The following is an 18,203-nucleotide window of genomic DNA, read 5'->3' as shown; positions in this document are numbered from 1 at the left end:
GAGAGACCCAGGGGTTGTTGGAGAGGCAGAGGGATTGCTGGAGAGACATTGGGATTGTTGGAGAGACAATGGGGTTGTTGGAGAGACAATGGGATTGTTGGAGAGACAATGGGATTGTTGGAGAGACAATGGGATTGTTGGAGAGACCCAGGGGCTGTTGGAGAAGCTCCTGAGCACTCGGGATCCTGGCTGCATGGTGAGCAAGTGCCACTAGGTGGTACGAGATAACCATCGGGATTCCCCTGCCCTGCTGCCAGCCCAGGGAGCTGGGAATTCCTCCTGGCCTCCTTTGGGAGCCTTGGCATCCCCCAACCTGGGCAGAGGGTCCCCTCTACCACCCTCTTCCTGCTGCAGCCCTGTGGGAGGAGCAACACTCCTGTGGTCAGGAGTGTGGGGCACAGAGATAACAAAAAAAAAACTGAAGTGAGGCTCATGCTCCCATTTCTGGTGTTTAAAATAATTAATGTACAATTAATGCTGAGCAAGCTGTGAAGTACAGAATCTCCTTGATTTGGATGCTGTCATCCCAGCCTCAGTGTCACTGGAAGTGTTACTGAGGACACCTGGGAGGAGACAGGAGGAACTGGCACTGAAATCTGTGGAGGAAAAATATGTAAGTACAGAATGTGGCTTCCTTCGGGTCACTTCAGGAGTGCTGTGAAAAGAATTCTGCCCTAGCTTCCAAAATACTGGTGGTTTGGGGTTTTTTTAACATTGCTGGTAGCTCAAGTGTGTGATTCTCAGTCCTTGCCAAGCTCTGGGTCTTGACACCTCGTGTTTTGCAAGAGCTTTGCTGGGAAATTTCTTGTTTTGAAGGAGAAAGCAGCTCTGAGTACAAAGAAACCAGCTGCTCAGCCACCTTGTCCTATTAAAGGTTAATCAAAAGAGCAAAGAGAAGCCCTTGCTGAGCTGGGTACCTGTCCTTGCAGGCTCTGTGAGGAAGGTGGCAGCATGGGAACAGCTTGGCTCCAGCCTGGAATTTGGTTTTTCTGTGCCTTGAGGTCTGTGCTGAGGGAGCTGAATTTCAGGGCAGGGTGGAAGCTGGGCCATCCCAGTCTTGTCTGGTCACCCCCCTGCTGCAGCCAGCACAGCCACACAGCAGCTCCTTCCTCCCTTCATTAGTGACACCTTTAATTAACTGTGCTTTTATTACCTCCTGTGACGAGCCCAGGGATTGAAACCCAAAGAAACAGAACCTGGGGGAGGATTGGGGCTCTTCGGGGGGAGTTTGAAGTAAGGAGAAGAGAGCTGGACTCTTGCAGGAGGAGCCCAAGGTGTCCATCAAGCTCAGCTTCCCAGCCCAGGCCTGGCAAGACTTTTTATTTATTTTTATTTTTTTTTTTCCAGCAGTGTTGGGTGCCACTCAGTCGGGTTCCTCTGAAGTTGTTCTTGGTGTCTCTGCCTCTTGTTCACATATTTACTCTCCGACGTGGTACTGGCAGTGTTTGCTCTGCAAAGATTCCTCCAAGGCTCAGCTAAGTGCACAGTTTGCTCAGCTAACAAGGGCTGGCATTTATTGTGGGGATCTCTGGGTACTTTTCCCTCCTCAGTCTCTGCTGACATTCGCTGGGAAGCGTTATCCAAACAGGAGGAGGAGGAGGGAGGGATGAAGGGAGGGAGGGAGGGAGTGCTGCCTGCACCCTGTGGAACAGCTGAGCCATCCTGCTGCCAGCCAAGATGGGAAAACCTTTTTGAAGCAAGTGTGCTTTGGGGAAAAATTTTCATCTTTGGAAATCCAGCTTTTTTTAAAAATTATTATTATTATTATTATTATTATTTAGTTTTTTCCTTTGGCAGTGCATTTATTCCTTGATTCTTCCCTTGAGCCTCACACCGACTCCCAGCTAACATTTCCTGAGAGGGGGTGAAGGAGCAGCCCTGTGGAGCACCTCAAAACTCTCATCTCTAGAGGGGGGGGAGCTCTGGGGTTTTTTTTGTTCATGCCCAGGGGCTGTAAACCCCAGGGTCTTGCTGCCCTGGTCAGCAGGAGGGAGGTTTGTGCGGGCTGTGGTTGGGCTGGGAAGAGGCAGCTGCCTGCTCACCCTCCCCTTGGGATGCTGGAACCTGCTGCTGAGGAGAGCTGGGTTATGGAAGAGTCCCCAAAGGCATCCTCATTTCTGTAATTAGTGCTTTGGTTCGTTTAAACAGGACTCATTGCAGGCCATGCTTCCCTCTGCCAGCAGCATCCCACCGTGCTCCATCGGGATGCATCCTGCAGGGGCTCAGAGCCCCCTGCTGAAAGCAGCTCAGTGATTTTTTAATTTCTTCTTGCTGTTTCTGTGATTTTATTATTTCTTCTTGTTGTTTCTGTGATTTTATTTCTTCTTGTTGTTTCTGTGATTTTTCTCAGTGGTTTTATTTTTTGTTGTTGCTGTTGTTTCTGTGATTCTTGTGATTCAGGCAGCTGAATTTCAGCACTTCCAGCCAGCTGCTTCTCTCTGGAAGGGAACTGGGGAGCAGTGGGTGCTCTGCTTGGTGTCAGGGAGGATCCTGGGTCAGTGTGCGTGTCTTTTAGCTCCTCTGCAAGCCAGCAGCTGTCAGGAATACTCAACTGATTTAATATTTACCTTTTGAGGCAAGAAATTCCTCCCATAATGGGCTGAAGGCTGCAGCTAATGCTGCCCCATCCTCCTGCCAGCTCGGAGTCGTCAGAGTTTCCTACAGGGAGAGGTGAAGCCTCTGGGCTCTGTTTCTTCTGTTGCTTGGATGTTTTTGGCATTAATTGGCTGCAGCCTCTGCTGAGTAATGAAAAGCAGAAGAAAAATATGCAGGCTCAGCCCTGAAATGGCAGAGACAGGGAGCTGGAGCAGAGCTGCTCTCCAACTGGGTCTGTTCCCAAATCTGCTGTCAAGGAGGGGAGGTGATGGGGTAGGAAAGTTCAGGACCCCAAACTCCTTCCAGGTCCTGTCCTGCCCCTCCTGCACGCAGCAGTGAATCGGTGTGAAGGATGCAAGCACCAGAAGCTGGGGAGGATTAGCTGAACTCTTCCCGCTGAACTTAACAGCGTTTTACTGCCTGCCTGATCTTCCTGCCAAGTGCTCTGCAAAAAAAACAAGAAAAAGGAGGGAAAAAAAAAAAAAAAAAAAAAAAAAAAAAGGTGCCTGCACTTTGCTGCTGTGCAAAGGGTTGTGGCTGGAGCCGGGCTGTGTGCCGGGCAGGCTGCCAGGGAGCAGGGGAGGAAAGGCTGGGAAGGAGCAGCCCGTTTGCTTTAGGAGCTGGCAGCTCCCCTGCCCGCTGCTCACCCGCTCCCAGCCCAGGGGGGGCCGGCGCTCCCCAGGGCCTCCCCTCTTCCTCGGGGAAAGCCGCTCGCAGCCAGGGATCCGAGGCAAAAAAACCTCCGAGGTTCAGGGGGAAGGGAGGGGAAGTCTCAGTTTCTGCTGGGAAGGCACCGCAGAACGTCCCGGGGGGGGCTGGGGACAGAGGGGTCACCTGGCAGGGGGCTCAGAGTGATGGGGAGGCAGGACAGGGGATTCCTGGGATGTGCAGAGCTGGGATTCCTGGGATGTGCAGACCTGGGATGTACAGACTTGGGATGTACAGACCTGGGCTTCATGGGATGTGCAGACCTGGGATGTATAAACCTGGGCTTCCTGGGATGTATAGGTCTGGGATTCCTGGGATGTACAGACCTGGGATGTACAGACCTGGGATGTACAGACCTGGGATGTACAGACCTGGCCTTCTTGGGATGTACAGAGCTGGGATTCCTGGGATGTTCAGAACTGGGATTTCTGGGATGTTCAGAACGGGGATGTACAGAGCTGGGATTCCTGGGATGTACAGAGCTGGGATGTATAAACCTGGGCTTCTTGGGATGTACAGATCTGAGATGTATGAACCTGGGCTGCCTGGGATGTACAGACTTGGGATGTACAGAGCTGGGCTTCCTGGGATGTTCAGAACTGGGATTTCTGGGATGTACAGAGCTGGGATGTACAGAGCTGGGCTTCCTGGGATGTTCAGAACTGGGATTTCTGGGATGTACAAACCTGGGATTCCTGGGGTGTACAGACTTGGGATGTACAGACTTGGGATTCCTGGAATGTTCAAAACTGGGATTTCTGGGAAGCACAAACCTGGGCTTCTGCTGCTGCCCCAGCTCCATCAGCCCCCTCCCCCTTGGTGTCTGCCAGGGCTGTGGGGTTTTTGCAGCTCTGAACCCATCCCCAGTGGGACCAGAGGGCACCTGCTGCTGGGTGCTTGGGGTACACTCAGTTTTAGAGATGAATTTGTTTTTTTTCCAAGGAACTGCTCCCTGCTTCCCCAAAATAGCTTTTGTCTCCAGTGCCTGTCTTGATTTATGTTGAGTTCAGATGTTGTTAAAAATAATCCACCCCCCGTGCTAAAATGATGTTGTCTCAGCTTTGTGGAGAGGAAAAAGGAGGAGGAAAAGAAAAGAGGAGGAAAAAGAAAGAGGAGGACAAGAAAGGAGGAAAAAAAGAAAGAGGAGGAAAAAAAGAAAGAGGAGGAAAAGAAAGAGGAGGAAAAAAAGAAAGGAGGACAAGAAAGGAGGAAAAAAAGAAAGAGGAGGAAAAAAAGAAAGAGGAGGAAAAAAAGAAAGAGGAGGCAAAGAAAAAGAGGAGGCAAAGAAAAAGAGGAGGCAAAGAAAAAGAGGAGGCAAAGAAAAAGAGGAGGCAAAGAAAAGGTAGAGGAGGCAAAGAAAAGGTAGAGGAGGCAAAGAAAAGGTAGAGGAGGCAAAGAAAAGGTAGAGGAGGCAAAGAAAAGGTAGAGGAGGCAAAGAAAAGGTAGAGGAGGCAAAGAAAAGGTAGAGGAGGCAAAGAAAAGGTAGAGGAGGCAAAGAAAAGGTAGAGGAGGCAAAGAAAAGGTAGAGGAGGCAAAGAAAAGGTAGAGGAGGCAAAGAAAAGGTAGAGGAGGCAAAGAAAAGGTAGAGGAGGCAAAGAAAAGGTAGAGGAGGAAAAGGGTTCTGGGGGGGTGGTAGGGAGCAGCAGTCGCTTTCTGGAGGGAAGATTTTTGTCCTTCTTCTTGGCTGGAGCCACTGAGCTGGATCTCCCAGGGAAAAAGGCAGCAGGCTGATAATCCTGGATGGAATTCCTGGCTTAGCTCCTGGAAACTGGAGGTGCAGGAGTTAAAGGCATCATTTAACCTGGGGGTCAGGTCAGAACCTGGGGAATCAGGGAGGGAGAAGCCTCCTCCTGCCCCAGCAGCTGGGTTGCTCTGGAGCTTTGGATGCTTGGATTTATTTTTCCAAATGCCACACGCTGCTCTTGTTGTTTTATTAGGGGGGGGAGGAAAAAAAAAACCCTAGAGCCTGTAAAATGCAATTCCCTGGGCTAGAGGGCTAATCCTCTTATTTCTACACATTTCTGGATGATTAAATGGCTGGATTATTTAAGCAGTGATTTGTTGCTAGATTGCATCATCAAGGAGATCTAAGGCATAAATATTAGCTCGGGGCTTTTGGCTCTTTGCTGTTGAAAGGGGGGGGGGGAGAAGGTGTTCTGCAGACAAAAGCCAGAGAAATGAAATGAAATGAAATGAAATGAGGATGTGGAGCAGCAGGTCACAGCAGAGCCCCTAAAACCCCCCCTTGGAGCTTTAACCTTTGCAGAGAACACGTCCAGCAGCAGCAGCTTTGCCCAGGAAATCATCTGTGCTGCTGCTTTTTGGGGGGATTTGGCCCTGAAATGGGTCTGAGCTCTTTGCCTGCTGCTTGGCCTCGGCTCAGCCTTTCCCTGGTGCTGATCCCAGTCCTGGCAGCTCCTTCTGCCCAGCCAAGGGGGTGCAGAAGGGGGAGGGTTCCCCCTCCCTGAGTTTTAGGGGGTCCTGGGTGGGTTTTGCACCAGCACTGGGGGGGCTGCTGCTCCACCCCACTGGTGCCCTGGGTCCTGTGGGGTCACTGGGAGGGAAAATAGGGTGCTTGGTGACATTGTCACCATCACTGCCCCAAAATGCTCCCAGGTCCCCCAGGGCTGGGGCTGCAGCTTTGAAGGGCGGGGGAAAAAAAAAAAAAAAAAAATGAAAATTCTGGGAGTGGTTATGGAGGGTGCTGGGGATGCTGTGGGGAAGGGAGGGCTCTGGAGCACCCTGCCTGCTCCTGGCAGCCTCTGGGCACCCAGAAAAAGGGAGCCAGGAAGGGTTTGGTGCTGTGCTTCCCTGTTTGGCTGGCAGCCCTCTCCATGGAGGGGCTCCCAGAGCAGGGATGTGGGAGAGATTTCTGCTGGAAAAGCAGAGCTGGGGCAGGCAGAGGTGTCCAGGTTTGTCACCATGGTTAAAAACCATGAGAAGGATGAGGGCAGGAGCTCAGGGAAGAGGATCCCTGCTCCCAGGCACTGGGAAGGGGTTTGTGTGCCCAGAGACAACACCAGAGCATCCTCCTCCTCTTCCTCCTCCTCTTCCTCCTCCTCTTCCTCCTCCTCTTCCTCCTCCTCTTCCTCCTCCTCTTCCTCCTCCTCTTCCTCCTCCTCTTCCTCCTCCTCTTCCTCCTCCTCTTCCTCCTCCCTCTTCCCCCTCCTCTTCCTCCTCCTCCTCTCCTTCCTTCTTCCTTTCTTCCTTTCTTCCTTTCTTCCTTTCTTCCTTTCTTCCTTTCTTCCTTTCCTTTCTTTCTTCTTCCTTTCTTCCTTTCTTCCTTTCTTCCTTTCTTCCTTTCTTCCTTCTTCCTTCTTCCTTTCTTCCTTTCTTCCTTTCTTCCTTTCTTCCTTTCTTCCTTTCTTCCTTTCTTCCTTTCTTCCTTTCTTCCTTCTTCCTTCTTCCTTCTTCCTTCTTCCTTCTTCCTTCTTCCTTCTTCCTTCTTCCTTCCTTCTTCCTTCTTCCTTCTTCCTTCTTCTTCTTCCTTCTTCCTTCTTCCTTCTTCCTTCTTCCTTCTCCTTCTTCCTTCTTCCTTCTTCCTTCTTCCTTCTTCCTTCTTCTTCCTTCTTCCTTCTTCCTTCTTCCTTCTTCCTTCTTCCTTCTTCCTTCTTCCTTCTTCCTTCTTCCTTCTTCCTTCTTCCTTCTTCCTTCTTCCTTCTTCCTTCTTCCTTCTTCCTTCTTCCTTCTTCCTTCTTCCTTCTTCCTTCTTCCTTCTTCCTTCTTCCTTCTTCCTTCTTCCTTCTTCCTTCTTCCTTTTCTTCTTCCTTTTCTTCTTCCTTTTCTTCTTCCTTTTCTTCTTCCTTTTCTTCTTCCTTTTCTTCTTCCTTTTCTTCTTCCTTTTCTTCTTCCTTTTCTTCTTCCTTTTCTTCTTCCTTTTCTTCTTCCTTTTCTTCTTCCTTTTCTTCTTCCTTTTCTTCTTCCTTTTCTTCTTCCTTTTCTTCTTCCTTTTCTTCTTCCTTTTCTTCTTCCTTTTCTTCTTCCTTCTCTTCTTCCTTCTCTTCTTCCTTCTCTTCTTCCTTCTCTTCTTCCTTCTCTTCTTCCTTCTCTTCTTCTTCTCTTCTTTCTTCTCTTCTTTCTTCTCTTTCTCTTCTCTTCTTTCTTCTCTTCTTTCTTCTCTTCTTTCTTCTCTTCTTCTTCTCTTCTTTCTTCTTTCTTCTCTTTTTTTTTCCTTTCCCCATCCCCATCCCATCCCATCCCACCCCTCCATCCCTCCCTACATCTCCACTTGGAGGTCAAAGCCCTTCCAGAACCTCTAATTAAAAAATTACCTAAATAAACCTTTCCTCCACTCTAATTTGTGCAAATCTCTTTGCAGGGAGCTGCCAGCTCAGAGGGGACGAATTGGGGGGGTCCCACCCCCTGTTCCCCCCCCCCAGGGTGTCCCAGAGCAGGGTCAGGAGGTCGATCCAGGGCCCTGGTGATGAAATCCCCCAGTTCCATGGGAAAGGGGTAAGTGAAGCAGGAGAGATTGACTTTATATATTTTTTTTAGGGCCGGGCACTTCAAGCTGTTATATTAACGATTTAATAGAATTTTTAGTGAGAAAATAATATAATTTTTCATATGATTTTTAATGAGAAAGGTGACAAGGGGGTAGAGGTGACCTCCAGTGTGTGGTCTGGGGAAAGCTCAGGGCTGGGGGGGCTCTCAGGAGGTCTGGGGGGCCCTGGAGATGCTGCTGCTGATATCCCATGTGTTATCCCGAGCCCTTTCCTTGCTTGGAATAAGCACCCAGCTCTGACTTTAAAGGAGAAAAAAAAAAAAATTAAATAAAACAAGGTGCCAGGAGGGAGTGAGGAGCTGGGCAGGTTCTGTGTGTGTCCTCCCCCTTTAGGGGTGATCTGGGGCAGATGGGGCCATCCCAGGGCCAGGGATGGATCCTTGGGATGATGTCCTTGGGATGCTCACTCTTCCGGTTTTCCCATCTTTTCCCGGGACCCCCCCTGGGACCCCTCTGTGCTCAGAGGGGGGGTCCGGTCCTGCTCCTGTCCCCCGGGGCCTTTCCAGCAGCACCCATGGGTGCTCCCCCCTCTCCCAAGGTCTCTTTGTGTCCCTGATTTTGCTCTTTGCCCTTTTCCCTCTTCCTGGCCGGGACGGTGCCGTCTCTCACCTCCCCCCCCGGGTCCTGTCGCGACATCTCGGGGCGGGGGAGATGTCCCGACAATGACGGGGCGGGAGTTGGCGGAGCATCCGTTGCCTTGGGCTCTGCAATCCAAAGCATTTGCAGGAAATGTGTTTGCTTTGTACCGAATTACTCGCAGCGCTGCCAAGTACAACCCCGCCAGCTGGTAATTAGACTTTAGCTTTTATTACCCGAAAAAAAAAAAAAAAAAAAAAAAAAAAAAAGTCTGCCGTGTTGATACGGAAAAGGGGAATTAAAAAAAAAAAAAAAAAAAAAGTCGTTTAACCTATTGTGATGGGAAAATAAACGGTGACTTGTTGGTTTAATTACCCAGTCTGTTTATCTAGCCGCCCAAGTGTTTGAACATCCCCGGGATTAGGAGCAGCATTATCCCGGCTTCCCTCCCCTTGGCGGAGAATCCGCGGCGCTTGCGGTGACAGCCACCTCCTAAATGGGCCCTTCCCAGGGGCAAGGCCGGGGCACCGCTTGGCTTCCCCTGCCTTCTCCTCCTTGTCCTTGTCCTTGTCCTTGTCCTTGTCCTTGTCCTTGTCCTTGTCCTTGTCCTCGTCCTCGTCCTCGTCCTCGTCCTCGTCCTCGTCCTCGTCCTCGTCCTCGTCCTCGTCCTCGTCCTCGTCCTCGTCCTCGTCCTCGTCCTCGTCCTCGTCCTCGTCCTCGTCCTCTTCCTCTTCCTCGTCCTCCTCCTCGTCCTCCTCCTCGTCCTCCTCCTCGTCCTCCTCCTCGTCCTCCTCCTCGTCCTCCTCCTCGTCCTCCTCCTCGTCCTCCTCCTCGTCCTCCTCCTCGTCCTCCTCCTCGTCCTCCTCCTCGTCCTCCTCCTCGTCCTCCTCCTCGTCCTCCTCCTCGTCCTCCTCCTCGTCCTCCTCCTCGTCCTCCTCCTCGTCCTCCTCCTCGTCCTCCTCCTCGTCCTCCTCTTCTTTCCTTCCCTTCCTTCCCTTCCTTCCCTTCCTTCCCTTCCTTCCCTTCCTTCCCTTCCTTCCCTTCCTTCCCTTCCTTCCCTTCCTTCCCTTCCATCCCTTCCATCCCTTCCATCCCTTCCATCCCTTCCATCCCTTCCATCCCTTCCATCCCCTCCATCCCCTCCATCCCCTCCATCCCCTCCATCCCCTCCATCCCCTCCATCCCCTCCATCCCCTCCATCCCCTCCATCCCTCCATCCCCTCCATCCCCTCCATCCCCTCCATCCCCTCCATCCCCTCCATCCCCTCCATCCCCCTCCATCCCCTCCATCCCCTCCATCCCCTCCATCCCCTGCTCTGGGGCTCCTGTGGGGGTGGCACAGGGGGGAACTCTGGGCTCTGCCACCACCTTTTGCACCTTGACCTTTAGGGTCGAGCTGGGGAGGGAATTTCTCCATGCCCTGATCCGGGGGGATTTGTGTTTTGTGCTTTTCCCTCTGTCTGGGATCAGGGATGTGGGAAGAACCTGGAGCATCAGGACCAATAAAGGGTGAGGTCTGGGGGGCTGCGAGGGGTGGGGAGGAATGGAGAGGGGCTATGGTGCTTCTGCTGTAGGGGGGGAAGAGAGGATGAGGAGTTCTCTGGATGCTGAAGGAAAAAATGGTTTGTGAAGCTCAAGGAGAAATCCGGAGCTGGGAAGGTGCTGAGGGTCCTGGTGCCCCCAGGAGGGATGAAAGGTGCTGGGACACTGAGCAAGGCAGGAGGGGAAATCCTGGAGCTCCCAGGGCTCAGCTCTGGATTCAGTCAGGTATCCAGGGGCTGGTGCTGGGAATGCTCAGGGGAATCCAGTCCCAACTGGGGGGGTGGAGTGATGGAAACCAGCCTGGAGGAGATGGAGCCTCTTGAAGGATCCTGACTCCTCTGTGGCTTTGCCATTCCCTCTGTTCTTCCTCCTTCTGGAGACTTCTGCCACCTGCCAGAGCTGGAGGGAGGATTTCCTGCTGACCTGGCTGAGGAGGAGAAGCTGGAAAGGGGCAGCAGATCCTTCCTGCTGAACTTCTGTAGCCTCGTCCCATCCTGCACACCTGGGAGAGGAATTCTCTGCCTGGAGGTAGATGGCACCCACCTTGTCCCCAACCCCTTTCCCAGGAAGATAGGGCAGCTGCTCCCAGCCCTCCTCAGCATTCCTAAGGAGCTGCTCTGCTGGCTTCTTGCTGGGAAAAATCCCCAGGACCCTGGGTGCTCCCATTCCATATGGGACAGGAGGAGAAGGGAATCCTTCCTGGGACAGCAGGAGAAGGGAACCCCCCCTGGGGCAGCAGGAGAAGGGAATCCCCCCTGGGACAGGAGGAGAAGGGAACCCTTCCTGGGACAGGAGGAGAAGGGAATCCTTCCTGGGACAGCAGGAGAAGGGAATCCCCCCTGGGACAGGAGGAGAAGGGAATCCTCCCTGGGACAGGAGGAGAAGGGAACCCTTCCTGGGACAGGAGGAGAAGGGAATCCTTCCTGGGACAGGAGGAGAAGGGAATCCTCCCTGGGACAGGAGGAGAAGGGAATCCTTCCTGGGACAGGAGGAGAAGGGAACTCTTCCTGGGACAGCAGGAGAAGGGAACCCTCCTTGCAGGTCCCTTTTTGGGGTCTCATCCCCTCTAAGCCCCGTGCTGGTGGCAGGGAGCCCTCGTGTCCCCTGCAGGCTCCATCTCCACCAGGGCTGGACTTGTCAGGGCTGTTTGCTTTCCCCCTCCCACTGTTTGTGTAGCCCAGGAGGCTTGAGCTCCTCTTTATCTCCTCTTAAACCAGCTCGAGTTTATCGTTTAAACACATTAATCATCCCCAAGCCTTTCGAGGGCTTTGAAGTGGAGGCACAGCTTTTGTTTGCCTTTTCGTTTTAATTTCAAGCCTCCCTCCCGAATCCCAGGGCTTTAGAGGAGCCTGGAGGAGAGCAGCCCCATCTCCCAAGAACTTCAAGCCCCTAGGTGCGTCCCACACAGGGATTTGTGTCCCCTTTGGAGGGGACAGGGCTGGGTGGCATCTCCTGGAGCCCTGCCCTGGGTGCCATGGGGGGGGGGACCCTCAGGGTGCTCCTGGGTGCTGCATCCCCTGCATGCTGGGTCTGCCAGGGCAGGGTCTGTGTGCTCTGGGGCTGATGTCTGGGTTTTGGGTTTGGGTTTTGGTCCCCAGGTGGTTCTAAGGAGATGCTGGAGTTGTCCCAGCTGAAGGACAGAGGTGATGGGGGGTGCTGGCTGGGCACAACCTGCCCAAGGAGAGGAGAAATGGCTCCTTGGGGTCTGAGACCTCCTGTGCAGCTGAGCCAGAGAACCAGCAAATGCTTTGGGTGGGAAAAGAGTTTTCAGCTCACCCAGGGCCCTGCCAAAGCCACCGCTGCCCCGTGTCCCTCAGCACCACATCCCCAGGGCTTGGAAACCTCTCCAGGGATGGGGACTCCACCATTTCCAGGGGGAAATTGTCCCCAAGCTTCAACCTCAACCTCCCCTGGCACAACTTGAGGCCAAAAGTTCCTCTTGTCCCATCCCTTGTTCTTTGGGAGCAGAGCCCAACCCCCCCTGGCTCCAGCCCTGCTCAGTTTTGGGGGTTGATTTCCCCAAACCCCCAACCCCCCCCCTGGAATTTAGGGCAGAGGAATGGGGGTGTCCTGGTTCTGGGGGAGCAGGAGGTGCTGGTTCTCCTTTAAAGCCCCAAGGCCAAGGGGCTCAGGAACACTTTTGGTAAATCCCAGCACACTTCCTGGTTTTACAGGGAGGGAATCCTGCCAAAAGTGAGGAAAACTCCCTCAGCATCCCTTTGGTACAGAAATGGGATGGGTGAATTGCTTGGGGCAGGGGTCAGGCAGAGGCAGCCCCTCGTTAGCAGGGGGGTTGTGACCTGAAGTCATCAGCACTGGGATAAAATCCAGGGAATAATGAGGGGGATGGGGTCCTGCTCCTCCAGCACCTCCAGGCAGGAGCCAGGGGCTGGGAGGTTCTGCTTGGAACTGTAGGATTTGGTTCCTACAGGGAAAAGATCCACGTCCTGATGGAACCGGAGCTCCTCACACCTTGGCTCCGTGCAGGGAACACTGGAAAACGTGCCCAGGAATTTTTGGTTTGTCTCTGTCACATCCCAAAGGCGTCTCCTGGTCAGGTTGGATGGGGCTTGGGATAACCTGGGCTGGGGGAGGGGTCCCTGAGCATGGCAGGGGGGGCACTGGGGGGGATTTAAGGTCCCTTCCAACCCAACCCACTGTGGGATGCTCTGGAATGCTGCAGGCACCTGAGGAGATGGAAGTGGCTTGGAAAGGCCCTGTTTAACCTGCCCTTATTCCCTTTATTCCCTGTTTAACCTGCCCTTATTCCCTATATTTCCTATTTAACCTGCCCTTTTCCCCTTTATTCCCTATTTAACCTGCCCTTATTCCCTTTATTCCCTGTTTAACCTGCCCTTTCCCCCTTTATTCCCTGTTTTATCTGCCCTTTTCCCCTTTATTCCCAGCTCCTCAGCTGCAGCAGAGCCTTTTTTCCATAAGATGTCAGTGTGGCCCAGGAGTTCCCAGCAGGGATTGGTAGCTGGGGGTGTAAAAGCCACCTCTGCACTGCCACCAACTTCCACCTCATTTACAGCTCACAGACTTTTTATTTTATTTAATATTTTATTTATTTTTATTTTTATTTTATTTTATTTTTATTTTTTTTTTTATTTTTATTTTTTATTTTATTTTTATTTTATTTTAATTTTTATTTTTTATTTTATTTTTATTTTATTTTTTATTTTATTTTATTATTTCTAATTTTTATTTTTATTTTATTTTACTTTTATTTTACTTTTATTTTATTTTTATTTTTATTTGTATTTTTATTTTTATTTGTATTTGTATTTGTATTTGTATTTTTTATTTTTATTTTTTATTTTATTTTTATTTTATTTTAATTTTTATTTTTTATTTTATTTTTATTTTATTTTTTAATTTTTATTATTTTTAATTTTTATTTTTATTTATTTTACTTTATTTTATTTTATTAGTTTTTTATTTTTTAGTTTTTAATTTTTTAATTTAATTTTTTTTTTTCGTTTTTATTTTTTATTTTTTATTATTTTATTTATTTTATTTGTTTTACCTATTTTCTTTACTTTTTCCCCAGCAGTGGGGAGGGGAACACTCTCCCTGTGCTGAGCTCCCAGCACTTCCACCCCGCCGACTCCACTCTCGCTTTCTGCCCCCTCCAAACCCCCATCCCCGGGAGCTCTTTCCTCCTGACAAGAACTTGGGGCGAGCTTCGGGCGCCTTGGGGACGTCCTGGGGGTCTCTCTCACGCCAAAAGAGAGCGCGACCCCTGCGTGACCCCCCGGGAAGGAAAGGCTCCGGGACCGGGAATATTTTCCCACTTCCCTGGATTCCCTGCCCCGCAGGCAAGGGGTGGGGGCAGCGGGGCTCAGCTGCTCAGAGCCAGCGGCTCCGGTGCCTCGGGGGGGCCCGGGGGGAGGAACAAAATGAGCAGGAGCAGCACAACGGGGAAACCCCCCGGGGACCCCAAAACAGGAGGAAAAACCCTGGGGGCTGCAGCTCTAAGGCAGGGGGGAGGTTTCCTTCACCTGGGGCTGGGGGGGGCACCGGGATTTGGGGGGGATCAAGGTTTGGTTCCTGATGGGGGATCCTGATCATCTGCCCCAGGATGATGCTTTGGGGTGATGTTCTTTGGGATGATGCTGTTTGGGATGATGCCCTTTGGGATGATGCTTTGGGATGATGCCCTTTGGGATGATGCTTTGGGATGATGCTCCCTGGGATGATGCTCTCTGGGATGATGCTCTCTGGGATGATGCTTTGGGATGATGCTCTGGGATGATGCTGTTTGGGATGATGCTCTCTGGGATGATGCTTTGGGATGATGCTTTGGGATGATGCTCTTTGGGATGATGCTTTGGGATGATGCTTTGGGATGATGCTTTGGGATGATGCTCTTTGGGATGATGCTTTGGGCTGATGCTTTGGGATGATGCTCTTTGGGATGATGCTCTTTGGGATGATGCTCTCTGGGATGATGCTCTGGGATGATGCTTTGGGATGATGCTCTGGGATGATGCTCTTTGGGATGATGCTCTGGGATGATGCTCTGGGATGATGCTCTGGGATGATGCTTTGGGATGATGCTGTTTGGGATGATGCTTTGGGATGATGCTCTTTGGGATGATGCTCCCTGGGATGATGCTTTGGGATGATGCTCTGGGATGATGCTCTTTGGGATGATGCTGTTTGGGATGATGCTGTTTGGGATGATGCTCTTTGGGATGATGCTCTTTGGGGTGATGCCCTGGGATGATGCCCTGGGATGATGCTCTGGGATGATGCTTTGGGATGATGCTCTGGAATGATGCTCTTTGGGATGATGCTCTTTGGGATGATGCTTTGGGACGATGCTCTTTGGGACGATGCTCTTTGGGACGATGCTCTTTGGGACGATGCTTTGGGATGATGCTTTGGGATGATGCTTTGGGATGATGCTTTGGGATGATGCTTTGGGATGATGCTCTTTGGGATGATGCTTTGGGATGATGCTCTTTGGGATGATGCTTTGGGATGATGCTCTTTGGGATGATTCTCATCACGATGCTGACCCTGATCCTTTCCTCCAGCCACGGATCCCATCCCAAAGGGATGTGTGTCCTCCCTGCCTTGGCCACCTGCAGGGACGTGGGCAGCTGGTGCCGGTGGCAGCAGCTCCTGCCGTGGGTTTCATTGCCCCCTGACGAGGTTCTGCTTGTCTGAGGCTCCTGCTTTGGGGTTGTTGGGAAGGAGCAGCTCCAGAGGCTGCTGGAGCCTGGGGGAATCCTGCTCCTGACCCCATTAATCTGGATCAATGCCTGATGGCAGCCAAAGGGCTCTCCCTGCCCTGGCCCTGCTCTCCTCTGGGGACTTTGGGGATTTGTTCCCTCTCTGGGTGATGGGCACGTTTGGAGAGCTCAGATATTGTACAGATATTTTTTTTCTTTTTTTTCTTTTTTTCTTTTTTTTTTTTTTTTCCCCTCCCTTCTCGAGTTTCAATTTGATATTTAAATCCAGCAATAATCTGCATGTCTGGGATTAATATAGTGTTATATGTTTCTTGAAAGCCTCGCTGATCCCCTGGTTAAATTAATCTTTTATTAACAATAACGACCTCAGGGGGTGTCCAGCAAGCCCTGGGCTGGGGGGAGGAGGGGGGGATTTGGTTTTTCCAACACCACCAGATGACAGGGAGAGGAAAACATCACAGCAGGTAAATCCCTCCTTCCCCACAAAAGCAACAACAACAACAGGGCTGGGGCAAAGCACCAAGAACCTGCTCCAGGTTCTGCTCCTGCCCTTTGGGAAATGCCACAGATCCCTGCCAGGGATTGCCAGGAAAACACCTGGATGCCAGGATCCTGGTCAGGGGGGGTCAGGAGCAGCCTGCACCTCCCAGCTGGTGATGCTCAAGTGTCCCCTCCCTGGGGCCAAGGAGAATCCCTGGATCCATCCTGTGGCTGTGGCTGGGAAATGGGCAGGGAGCTGGGAAAGGCTGCAGTGGGAGCTGGGGAGAAATTCTGTGGGGTGAGGGTGCTGAGCCCCAGGGTGCCCCCAGAAGCTGTGGCTGCCCCAGCCCTGGAAATGTGGGAGTTTGGATGGGGCTTGGAGCACCCTGGGGGGGTGGGAGGGGTCCCTGAGCATGGCAGGGGGGGCACTGGGGGGGATTTAAGGTCCCTTCCAACCCAGCCCAGTCTGGGGATTCTCTGGCTGTAGGTTGGGTGGCAGATGCCCAAAGGGACCCTGTGGTTGTCCCCTCTTTTTCCCAGAAAAAGAGTTTGGAGGTGCTGCCCCCACCCCAGGGTTGCCCAAGGATGCCCCTTCCTTGTCATCCCCCTGGAGCAGGTGAGGGAGGTGACCCCAAGAGGGGCTCTGGGGGGATGGATGGATGCTCCATCCCTTGATGGGATGTGGGGGGATGGCTTGGAACTGGAAAAGAGGAGATGGGAGGGAGAAATTCAGTGCTGAGCCCCAGGGTGCCCCCAGAAGCTGTGGCTGCCCCAGCCCTGGCAATGTGGGAGTTTGGATGGGGCTTGGAGCACCCTGGGGGGGTGGGAGGGGTCCCTGAGCATGGCAGGGGGGGCTCTGGGGGGGATTTAAGCTCCCTCCAACCCACCCGAGACTGAGATTCTGTGATGCTGTGACAGCCCCAGCTGTCCCTCAGCCTCTCTGCTGGGATACAAACCCCAAAACCAAACAGAAATGGGATTTTTTTCCACCGTTTCTCTCTGGGATGAGCATCCTTCTGCCCAGCTCTGCTCCCAAGCTCCCCCCAGCATCAGCCCCATCCCTGGGGATGCTCCACAAGCCCTGGGAGCAAGATGATCCCTGGAATGTTTAACTGGTTCAGCATCCCCTGCCTTCCCCTTCCCCTCCTAGGCAGGAGGGTTTCCCAAACCCTTTAATTCCTGCAGGTTTGGGTTTGCCAGGGCTGTTCCTTTCCCCTCCTCTGAGCACCCACAGAGCAGATAGCTGGAGCAGCTCTTATCTGGAAAGGAGGGGGGAGAAGAAAAAATTAAAATAGGCTTAATCCCCATTTAATAACAGAATATCAGCAGGTAACATGTTCAATATGGCAAAAGAGCCCCAGCCCCAGGTCAAGAGGGTAGCTGTAATTTTTAGCAATAAACAAAGCCTGCTTTTAATTACTCCTGTGAAATTGCTTGATCCTGGCCCGATTAAATATTCATCCCGTGGAACCAGACAGTTCCTTTGTATATGGATCCACATTAAATTTAAGCTGGCATCCTGCCCACCCAACACATCTAATAAATTCCTTTTAATGTGCTGCAGCTTTGAAGCTGTTTGCCCTCCCCTCCTCCTCCTCCATCCAATTTGTACCAAGTGCTGCTGGCTCTGCCTTACCTGGGCGGCCAGGCTGGGGAGACACATGGAAGCTTTTAGGGATTGATGGAATTTTGGGGGGGACCTGGGGAAAATAAACCTTCTGGGTGATGGATCTGCTGAGGGAGGAAAAAGTGACTCTCAGACCTTGTTTCTTGGCTGGCTCCTCTGGCAAGGAGGGGGGGGTTGGGGGGAAGGGAAATAAAAATAATCCCTCCTTTGAAAGTAAAGCCAGGGCTGATGTAAATATTTATGTAATATTTTATTGCAATCTGAATTTACTCCTTGATTGAAAACGTTTCCCAGTAAACTTCTGGAAAATCAAATTAATATGTAATATAAATGTCTTGATTTTTTTTTTTTGTTGTTTTTTTTCCATTAGGGTTTTCACCAGGAATGCCAAAATCCAGAGGCTGGGCAGAGCTGGGGCTCCAGGGATGGGATGGATCTGGGATGAGCAGATCTTGCCTGGACTGGAATCCCTGCTCAGGTAAAAGCTGCAGCCCTGGGCACCCTTGGGCATCTTTGGGCAACCCTGGGGTGGGGGCAGCACCTCCAAACCCTTTTTCTGGGAAAAAGAGGGGACAAGCACAGGGTCCCTTTGGGCTTCTGCCACCCAACCTACAGCCAGAGAATCCCCAGCCTGGGCTGGGTTGGAAGGGACCTTAAATCCCCCCCATTCCCCCCCTGCCATGCTCAGGGACCCCTCCCACCCCCCCCAGGGTGCTCCAAGCCCCATCCAAACTCCCACATTTCCAGGGCTGGGGCAGCCACAGCTTCTGGGGGCACCCTGGGGCTCAGCACTGAATTTCTCCCTCCCATCTCCTCTTTTCCAGTTCCAAGCCATCCCCCCACATCCCATCAAGGGATGGAGCATCCATCCATCCCCCCAGAGCCCCTCTTGGGGTCACCTCCCTCACCTGCTCCAAGGGGATGACAAGGAGGGACCCTAAATCCTCCCCATTCCCCCCCTGCCATG

Source organism: Heliangelus exortis, chromosome 11 (assembly GCF_036169615.1).
Source record: "Heliangelus exortis chromosome 11, bHelExo1.hap1, whole genome shotgun sequence".
Taxonomy (NCBI): domain Eukaryota; kingdom Metazoa; phylum Chordata; class Aves; order Apodiformes; family Trochilidae; genus Heliangelus; species Heliangelus exortis.
This window is presented reverse-complemented; position numbering follows the sequence as displayed.